Source organism: Palaemon carinicauda, chromosome 38, assembly GCF_036898095.1.
Source record: "Palaemon carinicauda isolate YSFRI2023 chromosome 38, ASM3689809v2, whole genome shotgun sequence".
In the NCBI taxonomy this organism is placed as follows: domain Eukaryota; kingdom Metazoa; phylum Arthropoda; class Malacostraca; order Decapoda; family Palaemonidae; genus Palaemon; species Palaemon carinicauda.
The window spans coordinates 66,251,360-66,263,599 of NC_090762.1; the positions used below are offsets into that span (position 1 = coordinate 66,251,360).

General features: G+C 53.1%; 1 long non-coding RNA gene and 1 pseudogene across 1 annotated transcript in view; both read right to left on the reverse strand.

Moving 5' to 3' along the window:
- LOC137630227 (uncharacterized) overlaps positions 1-12,240 on the reverse strand; it is a 206,538-nt gene that overhangs the window by 174,863 nt on the left and 19,435 nt on the right. The gene's annotated exons all lie outside the window — the stretch shown is intronic.
- On the reverse strand, positions 6,400-6,518 carry LOC137630726 (5S ribosomal RNA; annotated as a pseudogene).

Below are 12,240 nucleotides of genomic sequence, written 5' to 3' on the forward strand. Positions count from 1 at the left end.
CGACTCCCCTGAGGATGGGAAATCCTCATCCGCAGGGGAAGTCACCACAGAGGGGACTCCTCTCTTCCTCTTCAGAGGAGAAGCCGCCGCCGGTGGTTTGTGACCTAGTTCAGAGAACACAGGCATTAAAGCCTGCATAAGAGCTCTTACTATGGTCCCAAACCAGGGCTGCTGTCTTCGCGCTGTCAGACACTCCCTCTGGAGGGAAGGGGATCGTTCGATCTCTAGGAGGAGTTGACAAACGAGGGTTCGCCTGGAACGAAGCTGAAGAAAAAGAAGGGTCCTTAGACCTGTCCGGAAACCTCCCTTCCTCCGGCGAGCGCGCTGTTCTGTGCTTGCGGGGAGGGGAACGAGATGATGACCTGTCCGCCTGAAGCTCCTTGAAATCCCGTGCGGGATCGCGCTGGTGATCACGCGATGAGCCCTGCCCTGGATCGCGCGCGAGACGATCGTGCGCAGTAGGAATTTCGCGCGCGCGAGGGTGATGGTGAGGCCGAGGCGGCGTGGGCACGCATTGGAGATGGCGAGGTCGTGTGGCGCGCAGGAGCTGGAACGTGAGGCGGGGTTGAAGGCTGGATGGGCGATTGCGCGCGTGGGCGCGGGCGTGCAGGAACCTGGTGACGAGACCCCCGTGAAGGCGAAACTGATGGGCGCGAGTGCGCAGTAGCGCGTATCTGGGAGCACTGGACGGGAGCGCAATTGCGCAGCCTCGTAACAGCGCGAAAGTGAATTTGCGCGATGGCGCGCAGGTGAGCGCTGCGCACATGGTACAGGAATCTTCTCCTGAAGAGATTGTGGGCACGCATGGCGCTCATCAGGATGCGGGCGCATAGGGGTGCGCTGCTGCGATGGGCGCGCAACAGGATTCAGGCGCACAGGTGTGCGCTGTTGAGTTGGGCGCGCATCGCGCGCAACAGGATTCACGCGCACAGGATTGCGCAGTTTGGTTGGAGAGTCCAGGGGAACCGGTGAGCGCCCGTGCGCTAACCTAGGAACCTCCTGGACTGCGGGCTGGATCGTAGAGGCGTGCTGGCGCGCCGGTGAGCGCTTGTGCGCTATATCAGGAACTGCGCACTTAACTCCAGAAGTGCGCTGAGGCACTGGAGAGCGCAATGGAAGGTCAAGAGGTACCTGTGAGCGTCTGTGCGCTAACTTAGGTACCTCCTGGACTGCGCGTGCTGTAACAGGATCAGTTGAGCGCTTGTGCGCAGGTGAGCTCTGGCGTGCTATAGCAGGAACTGCAAGTGGGCGCTGGTGCGCAGTGGATTGTGGGCGCGCAGAGGAACCCTGGCGCTTAGAAATAGGAACAGGTGTGCGCGCACGCACGCAGGTGAGCGCTGTGGCGCTAAGACAGGAACAGCAGCGTGATGGAGCACAGGGGGAACCTGGTGCTTAAGGGTTTGAGGCGCAGTTTTGCGGTCAATTCCCTTGTGCCCCGAAGGGACCGTTGCCTGCTCAATGGCAGGTTTGGAAGGCGCATATAGCGCGTCAGCAGCCTTGAAGGGTGACGGAAGGTCAGCAGGTCTGGAACAGTGTCCCGAAGGACGACCTTCCTCCGAAGGGGCTCGCGAACGATCTCCGGAGAGGTCTCAGGTGGTAGCTGGCAGGATCGGTGAACGGTGAGTCTCCTCCGCAGAGGACTGCGGGGATGACGAGCCGAAGAGGAGTCTCCTAACTCCCTTGTGAGGAGAAGAAAGGTCTCTACGGCAAAGGGGAGGACGAGCCTTCCGCCTTATACGCCCCCTAGGGGCCGTGGGATCAGCAAGCTGACCATCGTAAGGCCTCCGCAGAGGAGTCTGTAAGTGAACTCCCCCCGAGGGGGAAAATCACTAGCAGGAGAGACCGTAGGACTAAGTTTCCCCTTCGAAGGATGTTCAGAGGGGGAAGCTAAGCCTTCAGCTACCTCAGCAATAACAGGAGCAGGAGTTTGATCTGATACACCAGAGGCCTCCGTTACAACAACGTCGACGATAGACAGAGGATCTATATCTGCTATCGTCGGCGATTGCTTAACAGTTTGATCATGTCAAACAGGGCTTCCTTGGAGGGCGAACCCTGAAGCCCCAAGGAAGCCCAAAGCTGTAATAAATCATTGTTATTTACAGAGAAATCAATATCAATATCCTCCTCTGGGGGAGGTGGTGCAGCTGCCTCGCTATGGGAGGCAACTACCTCTCCCGCACCCCGGGATCGGTCAACAGAACTACGGCCTACGTTACCACTCGACGGCCTCTCGGAAGAGACCGATTGAGTGGGAGCTTCGGAGGAGGAATGGGCTACGGAAGAAGAAGCCTTGGAATTTTCTCTCTTCAAAGAAGCCTTGGAATTATCTCTCTTCAAAGAAGCCTTTGAAGGAGAAATATCCCTTTTGGAATTTTTCTTCCGGTGCCGGGCAAACCTCTCCCAATGGGAGGTAGACCACTCCCTACACTCACCGCATACACTATCACTATCACACCGTTGGCCCCTACAATGAGGACACAAGGTGTGAGGGTCAGTGTCGACCGCCGATATAAAAGTCCCACAAGGGCGGTCAGGTAGTGCAGGACACGTACGCATTATTAATTAATAGAGGCCAACTTCACATACTCTGTAGAAAAAGAGAAAGCAAAACAGATTAATGGCAGTCAAGAGAGGGTGAGAGCAGACACGTCTGATCATCACCCGAGCCAAAAGCTAAGTGAAGTATTCACGCGTGTGTGTGTGTGTGTGTGGGGGGGGGGGGGGTTTAGCAAGCTACCCCTCCCTGCCCCCCCCGTAACTAGCGGTGGGGTAGTAAACCCTCGTTAAAATTCTAATGGCTCATCATTTCAGCTACGCCGAAGTAATTACCCTAAATAAATAGCGTGATTTGTATTTCAGTTACGGAACAAGTATTAATTAAATTTGTTTGGGGGAAATTGTGCTTATGTTCAATAAAGCCAAAAAGGGGATGGAAAATCATGTTTTCTACGCGTTCATTATTCTTGGCAAACAAAAGCTCAGTATTATTGTAGAACAACACAGGAAAAACTTTACAAATACAGAAATGGGGTTATATATATAGAAATACTCCCATTTTCTTTGAAATGACCTTTATTTCAGTTGCAAATAAATAGTTAATAAGATACAGTATAACCTACTATATCCTATGGTAATGGGGGCCACCAAGTGGGAACCGCAGATTTCGGGTGGGGAACGTTTACTGGCAAATCAGTAAATAATGGTAAAAATAACAAATTCGTAGATAATTTGTATTTTTCCTAACTATACAAACCTTAGCTATTTAATAGGGGTATTACTCTCGGCGTAGCTGAAATGACGAGCCATTAAAATTTAACGAGGGTTTACTACCCACACCGCTAGTTAGCGGGGGTAGGGGAGGGTAGCTTGCTACCCCCCCCTCACCCATACCTGTGCTTGAGCTCATTTTGCTTGGAGGTACGACTTCAAGGGGGATAGGGCTGGCGGGCAAGTTTGGTTAAATAGCTAAGGTTTGTAGACTTAAGAAAAAAGACTAATTCAAAGATTATTTGTATTTTTCCTAACCATACAAACCTTAGCTATTTACATTGGGTTTACCCTTTAGCGTAGCTGAAATGGCGAGCCATTAGAATTTAACGAGGGTGTAATACCCCCGTGCTAGTTAGCGGGAGGGGGGGGAGTGGTAGCTAGCTACCCCTCCCCCCCCTCACACACAGGTGAATACTCCACTTTCACTTAGAGGTAGGACTTGTCTTGGGGGACAGGGCTGGCGGGCAAATATGTGTAAATAGCTAAGGTTTGTATGGTTAGGAAAAATACAAATTATCTCCGAATTTGTCATTTGTTCCGTAACCGAAATACAAACCACGCTATTTACATTGGGTGACTTACCCCTTAGGAAGGGTGGAAAGTCCCCAGCCATACTGGCTTTGGCTTTACCCGGGGACTCAGAATCCGAGTGAGTCGCACTCGAGAAAAGAAGTCCCTGCACCTCACAAGTTCCTTGCTCCGCAAGGAACCGTGTGGCCTACATAAGCTTGTGTGTGAAGGAAGAAGTGTGACCCGTCCTAGGCAGTTGACCTGGAGTTCCAAAAGGAACTCTGGGTTAGGACGTTCCCATTACCACCTCGTCAGGGTATGGGGGACACTACAGTATTGACTCAATACTCGGAACACAAGGAAGCATGGTTTACCTCCAGAGGTTCGAGGTCAGCTATGCAGAGACCAGGATGCTGCTTCCCAGTAGAGGGGAAAATGAAGAAAGAAGTAAAGGCCAGACATACTTCTTTCGTTCATGCAGACTAAAACCTGATAACAATGCCCTCAACCTTCTGCTACCTGTCCAAAAAGGAGCCTGAGGTTAGACCAGCTGTTGTGTAGCCACCACTGAGCGATAGAAACGTATCGAAACTCCTGTGGGTCACGCCCTGCAGGAAGCGGGCTGCGAAGGTCATTAGACGCTTCCAGACTCCAGCTTGTAGCACCTGCGTCACAGAATAGTATTACTCGAAGGCGAGGGACGTTGCGATGTATCCGACATCGTGTTGTAGGGCGACGTGACGGGGGAGGGTCTGGATTCAGGTCGAGATGAATGTCCTTGAGTCCGAGCTGAAGAGGTATACTGGTGACTCTCCCCCGTGTCCTTCTTGTGCTCCCAACCCGGCTGTGCGCGAGGACAAACTGCAGCTGTTCCCAAAGCTAACCTTCTCCTTCTTGCCAGTAAACTGGCAAGGAGGAGAAGGTTTTGGGACATCAGATATAGAATGGTGACTCAAAATCTTGAAGGAATTGGACCGAAGGTCGGGACCCCAAGATTCTGAGTCTAGTCAACAACTCAGGAGCGAACCTGAATGTTGCCTTCCACTATTCCTTATTCCTTAGAAAGGGCGGAGTCGTACGAGACCAAGAAGATTGCTTACACACTGGCCGCGGCCAGAGTGAGCAGGAGACCCAAGACGGAATACGATCAGAGGCCTGACGTAAAGGGTCTTGAGAAGATCTCTTAAGGGACTAAAAAGTCCGAGCCATGCTCCATGTTGGAGGTCTCACTCAGACTAGGGCAGGGACGTTCGCAGCTTCGCATGAGCAAGGAAAGGTCCAGGAAAAAGCTATTCCTTTAAGCCTGAAGGTCAGGGAAAGGCTGAGCGACCGGCGTCATTGCCGAGAGCGGAAAGGAGTTTCCCCCCGCCGAAAGGCAATAAGTTCGTTATTGCTGGAGAAGAGGCCTCAAGGGAAGAGGTATATCTCCCACAACACCAACCACCAAAGACTCTCCACTTCGCCTGGAAGACCCCTGTGGATGACTATCGCAGATGACGCGACCTCCGTCCCGCGACTGTAGCGGGTTGTCTCTTCTTGAGGAGGAGGCGTAGTGTCTCCAGGCATGAAGCCGAAGAGACGCCCCGGCTCGTGAAAGATGTTGCAGTGTGGTTGTTCGAGTAGCCTGTGCCGTGGGAGAAGCTCTCCCGGGAGTTCCGTCAGGGGAAGCAGAGGGTCTGGAAGCCGTTCTGCGTATAGTCCCAGTGGAGCTCTCAGGGCCATTGAAAGGTTGACAGACAACCTGGTCTTGTTGAGACCCATTCTCAACAGACAACAAAGAAGGGAAGACGCAGGCGTCGATGTTGTCCCACCATCACCGGAATGCAGCTTGCCAGAGTCTCGGGGTCTGAGACTGGGGGGGAAGAACAGCGGAAGCTTGAGGTTCCAAGCTGTCGCGATCAGGTCCCCCAGTCCAGGACTTGCTGGTTACTAAAGGCCAAAGACCCCCAGGTACACTCTCTCTACGAGGCTCTGCTCGGATAGACGGAGAGAACATTCCTCTGCCCGGAATGAGAGAGCCGATGGTGGTATTGAGAGGATCTCAAATCATCTCAGTATCTCTACAGCAAGATGCGAAGGTGTGAAAATGTGTCCCCTGCTGGTTAGAACACGCCAGTACCATGAAGTCGACGCGCACGGAGCGATTCGGCTGGAACTGTAGGATCTGTAGAGGGGGCAGACTACGGCCCCTAAGCCTGCCTGAATGATGGAGAGGTATCCTTCAGGTCCTGACCATAGGCCTGGACCGGAACATGCCCCCCCCCCCCCTTTCTTTGACGAGTCCGAGAACAGCATAAAAAATGTGGGGAAAGGACGAGAATATCTACTCCCATCAAGAGGTTCCATAGGTCAACACCCATTGCAGGTCTAATCGTTCCGCTGGTCCCATAGGGGCCAGAAAGTCCGGTTAATCATTGCTTTGAAACCACCGGAACTTGGGCCGCCCCACAGGGAACTTATCCTGAGGCGACCGATCGGAACTTTAGACGGGTCAATGAGGAAAAGAGAACTAGGAAACGTCCCAAGGTAGGGCTGAAACCTCTGCTTAACTGAGAACAGGTACTGCGACTCTCCTCAGCCTTGCCACAGTCAACTGAAGGGAAGGCTTGGAGGAGGCGGCAACAGAATCTGGCATCCCCAGGAGGTCACCCATCCAAGTACCGACCAGACCCGACGTTGCTTAACCTCGCTGGACGGACGAGAAGCGGGGTTTCCAACGTGGTAAGGCCGTTGACTCAATATCATGGCTAGATACTCCAGATGTTGAGGCAGAAGAAGAGAAGGCTCCTAGCAAAATACCATGAACCCCCACTCATGGTAAGCATCCGGAAGCTTGTCCCGGCGCTGAAGAAGGTCGAACCCGAGCCTACCGGAGTTGACCAGACCTCCAAAAGGCAAAGGAGGCGGAAGCCTACACTTGAGCGGCCATGAGGAAAGCAGGGAGAGTTCTCTGGGAAAAAACCTGCGATGCCACGGCGGGATCGCCACACTGCATCTTAAGCAGGAGTACCTGTAGTCTAGGCTGAATTCCAAGAGCTTCCTGGAAGATGGATGGAATGAAAACTGAAAGTACCCGTCCTTTCGATCCAGGGCCTAAGGAGTCCTGTCGCCTCTTTACCAATCTGATCGATTCTGCTGTTCCACGCTGGACGAAGTTTGTTAGACAAACTTGATCAGAGCTGAGAGGTCAACTACGGAACTCCCATCTCAGATACTTCCTCACAAGAAAGGATCGACTGAAGAAGCCGGGGGGTGAAGCCGTCGACGATCCTATGGAAGACCTTCTCCTAAGGCATGGATCCTTCTGCCCTAACGGGCAAACTCTTGCTGACCCTATGGCATAGAGGTTCAGAGACACTGAATTCGCTGACAGAGACGGCAGGCGCGATATCCTTGGCTGTTCACAGAGATCGTGCAGGAATGGGCATCGGGAAGCTGTCATCCGGATGAGTAACCTTAGGCATCCTCCCAGCGTGAAACCTGCAAGGGGGGGGTGCCAATCCTAGAGTTCGTGAACTCTGCCGCTCCCTCTAGGACTATGCCCCCCCGGAAGAGCCTCCCGTGCCACCTGTTCCTGACAGGAGGGAACTGCTATTGGACACCATGTCTCAGTTGTCGTAGCCGGTCCGATAACTTAGGCCGACGTGGCTGAAAGAAAGAGGCGCTGGAGCCTTGCAGGGTCTGGAAGAAAGCGCCTTGGAGGAGTGAAAACGGAAGTCGACTTCCTCCGCACAACCGCTGTCTATGTCTCTGTCCTTGGGCACAAACAAACTCTTCTCAAGGATGGAAGGGTGTCTGAGGTTGTCGACATCCACGGATGAGACACCCAAAAGGAAGCCCTCGGTCATTGCGTCCAGATGGTCCAACATCGAGCTTGCCCGCAAGTTCGATACTTGACGACGAAACGCCAAGGTGCTTGAGCCCTAGAGGAGGAAAGTACCCATGACCTTCCTGTAGCTTCCTTGAACAAAACCTCGGGTCGCAACCGAGGAGGGTAAGGACCTGGTAAGCCCCTTTCACAAGATGGAGAAGAGGAAGGGGTAAACCAGTCACCCCTTGGCCGATGGCGAAATCTCGAACGGAAAGCCCCCTGGCAAAACCCTTCCAGGGAATGACGGGGAAGGGCTAACCCAGGTTCTGGAAAGAAGAATGTTGCTCAGACCTCCCTGAAGATTCTTCCTGCTCTTGCATGTGCCATGCTCTGCGTTTACGGGGTGAGGCTGTGTTCTGGAAATACGCTCCAGAAGACTCGCCAGGCTGGACATGCTGCGAAACCCCAACAGGAATCGCGGTTGCAATCGCCCTGGCGCTCGCGCGATGGTAAATCAATGGTTTGCGCGTGGGCGAACGTGGAAGCGCCCATGCGCGGGCACGCAGGAACGCAAACGAAGGTGAGCGAAGGAGCGCGAGCGTGGTAGGAAGGGCGAGAGCTGGTGGTCGGCGAGCGATAACCCATAGGCGAGCAATGGATACTGCAAGAATTAAGCCGACGTTTGCGCGATGAAACACCGTCGGTCCGCGCGACGGAACACCGTCGGTCCGCGCGACGGAACACCGTCGGTCCGCGCGACGGAACACCGTCGGTCCGCGCGAGGGAACACCGTCGGTCCGCGCGAGGGAACACCGTCGGTCCGCGCAATGGAATACCGTTGGTTCGCGAGCGGGCGAACATTGGAGAGCATGTGCGCAGTCGCGCATGAGCGTAGGCGTGCAGGCACGTGGGCGTGCGGTCACGCGGGCACGTGGGCGTGTGGACGCGCAGGCACGTGGGCGCGCGGGTGAGCGCAGGTGGTCAGGAGACCGATGACGCGTAGGCAGGCAATGGCGTGTTGACGAGCGATGGCGCGTTCTGGCGAGCGATAGCCCGTAGGAGAGTGAAGGCGCGTTGGCAAGCGATGGCGCGTCGGCAAGCGACGGAGCGTTGGCGAGCGGTGGTGCGATAACAAAACGCTAGCGCGCAGGTGAAGAATCGCGCGGGCGCGTAGGCGATTGCCAACGCGAGAGAGACTAGTGATGGTTAGCGCGCATCGCGCTAAGAGAAGGCGCGCAGGTGCATCAGGAAGGAGAGCGCTGAAGCAAGCTGTTAATCAGGCGATCCTAGACGGTCAGAAAACCGTTGGCGCCCATTGGTGCGTGGCAAAAAAAGGCCGCGCAGATGTGCGCTGGCGATAGAAGAAAGCTGGCGCACAGAAGGACAGAAGTAAAGGTGAGCGCTGGCGAGCAGGAGGAAGATCTATGGCAAGACTCAGCTACCGGAGATCGTGGTCCACAGCAGGCGAGTGCTAGATCGCTACTGATGGTGTTCAGGGGAACTGAACACGCGTGGCAGATCGATGGCGATCGTTGACGCGTAGGAGATCGCTGACGAACAGGTGAACGTTGACGCGTCTATGGTCGCTGGCGAGCTGGTGATCGCTGGCGAGCAGAAGGCAACGCGTGGAAGCCTGTGCGTAGAAGAAGAGTCCTTGACCAAGACCTGAACCGAAGTTCTAGATCGCGAGGGCGAACGTGGGCGCACAGGGTGGGTAAAAGGAACCAACAGGAACAGCAGAGATGATCATCATGAGAGTGCTGACGAACAAGAGAGCGCTGACGAACAGGAGAGCGCTGGCGAACAGGAGAGCGCTAGCGATCAGGAAAGCGCTGATGAGCAGGAGAGCGCCTGTGCGCTAACACTGAGCAGGAGCAGGAGAGCGCCTGTGCACTAACACTGAGCAGGAGAGAACACAGCAGAAGGGCGCGCAGGGGAACCCTGACACGCAAGGGAAGAACCCCCATGGGAGGCAACCCTTTGCCCCGAAGGGATCGTTGTCCGTCGGGGGACTGATGTCCGTCGGAAGACCGTTGTCTGTCCGCCGGGACACTGATGTCCGTCGGAAGACCGTTGTCTGTCCGCCAGGACACTGATGTCCGTCGGGAAGACCGTTGTCCGTCGGGAAGACCGTTGTCCGTCGGGAAGACCGTTGTCCGTCGGGAAGACCGTTGCCCGTCGGAAGACTGAGGTCAGACTGCTGTCCATCTGCACCAGGGGCGGAAGATCAAGAAGAAGGAGTTGTAGGCTGCATACGGAGATTCAAGAAGGCGCCTCTTAGCACCCTTATAGGGAGATAGGAGGCCCTTACGACGAGGCGGACGGTGAGCCTTACGGCGAAGGAGGCCAACAGCAACAACAGCAGAAGAATCCTCCAAAGAGGAGTCTCTATTAGTGTACTCTCTTGCGAACAAAAGAGAAACACTTCGTAGAAGAGACGGTCAGCCAGTGACCTAAAAGGAGCAATCCTCCGAAGAGGGGCTCCTGAAGTTGCCCAGCCCTTTAAACGTAACTGCAGGTGCGACCGCTCAGCACCAAGAGCATAGTTGCACGAAAAAAAAGGCAAGAGAAGAACCCCCCCAAAGGGGAAAAACTCAAGCCTGGACAGGAAAACTTCCCTCGGAAAGAAAGTTACCCACCCAAGGAGGCGAGCCTCCTGAGAGTTCTATAATGAACTGGAGAGCTGTTAATCGTTACGGGAGTACTTCCAGGAGAAGGAGACACGCCCCTGACGAAGATCTATAGGGGAGGCAGCAACAGCCGAATCCCCAGGCCTCAACAAGACAGCTCACACCGTTGCCATATTACAGAAACGAACTAGATCGGTAACTGTAAAAAAAAAGGAAAAAAAAAATCATTAGTACACATTCATTCCCCCGGGAAGGCTACGAAGAGGAATCCTGAGGGAAAGGAACACAAGAATTACACAACAGGCACGTGCCCTCACAACCACTTACACACACAGAAGGAGAGCTGTAACCAACACAGAATTATAACAATTATAATTATGTAACTATGTAATTTAAAAATGAATGAACACTAAAGAAAGAACGAAAACCCCGAAAGGAATCGTTCTACAAAGCTGAAAAAATGACATACAATTAGATTCATAAACTAATTGAGACAAAACGTACGGCATAGCAACCCCCCCACACGGGAAGGAAGCTACAAAAGGCGTAGTAACGTAGTAAAAGGGTGAACGACCTCAAGAGAGAGAGAGAGAGAGAAAGACAAACACGATCGCGACCCATAAAATTACACCGTGGTGGCCTAAACTGCCGAGGGCTCCACGGAGATATCGTACACTACACACACAAGCACAAACTCTGAAAAGGAAATCTTACTGATTTCTATACTCAAATATATACATAAACATGAGAAAATGTTTACATATATATTGAGTAAAAGAAAAGTAAGTGATTAAGTAAAGACAAAACAACAATGGCTGCCAAGCGAGGACAAAGACAGAGACGTCTGCCCATGTCCGAGCCAAAAGTGAAAGTGGAGCATTCACCTGTGTGTGAGGGGAGGGGAGGGGTAGCTAGCTACCACTCCCCTAGCCCCCCCGCTAACTAGCGCGGGGGTATTACACCCTCGTTAAATTCTAATGGCTCGCCATTTCAGCTACGCTAAAAGGTAAACCCAATGTAAATAGCGTGGTTTGTATTTCGGTTACGGAACAAATACAAATTACTGTATCTACGAATTTGTTATTTGTTCCGTAACTGGAATACAAACCATTCTATTTAATAGGGGTGACTCACCCATTAGGAGGGGTGGACGTCCCAGCCAGTCTGGCTTTTTGGCTTTGCCCGGGGGCTCGTTATTTGAGTGTGTAAGCACCCAAGAAATAATGAGTCCCTGCACCTCGCTAAAACCTTGCTACGCAAGGACTGCGGCCTACGCAAGCCGCGTGTGAAAGTATGAAGAAGTGTGACTCGTCCTAGGAAGTTGTTCTGAAGTTCTTTAGATAGAAACTTGTAGATTAGGACTTTCCCAATACCACCTCGTCAGGGTATGGGGGCGTAACAGTATTAATCTTAATACTAGGAACACAAGGAAGCATGGTTTACCTGCAGTGGTTTGAGGTCAGCTATGCAGAGAACCCAGGATGCTGCTTTCCCCACGAGAGGGTAGGATGAAGAAAAGAATAAGAGCCAATCAAATCTTTTCATTCACGCAGACTAAAACCAGGTAACAGTGCCCTCAACCTTCTGCTACTTGTCCAATAAGGAGCTTGAGGTATACAACCAGCTGTTGTGCAGCCACCACCGGACCGATAGGGATCGTATCGAGTTCCTGTGGGCCACGGCTTGTAGGAGAAAGGTTGTGAAAGTCACCTGGAGCATTCACATCCTTTCTTGTAAAACCTGCGTCACAGAGTAATCTTCTAAGAAGGACCAGGGGCATAGTTATGCCCCTGACACTGTGAGTCGTCATGTAGAGATGATGTTTCGGTGATCCTACTCTACTCTCTCCCAGTGCTGACGAGAGGAGGGATCCGGGCAGGCTGTTGCCTTACCCTGGGTACAGTGACGGATGATCTGGATCGTCCGTTACCTAGTTGAGACTTGTTTAGGATCCGTCACCTCTGGAGACTGTGTCTGGTGACATACTCAGGGACGAAACTGAACATTGTCTTTTGC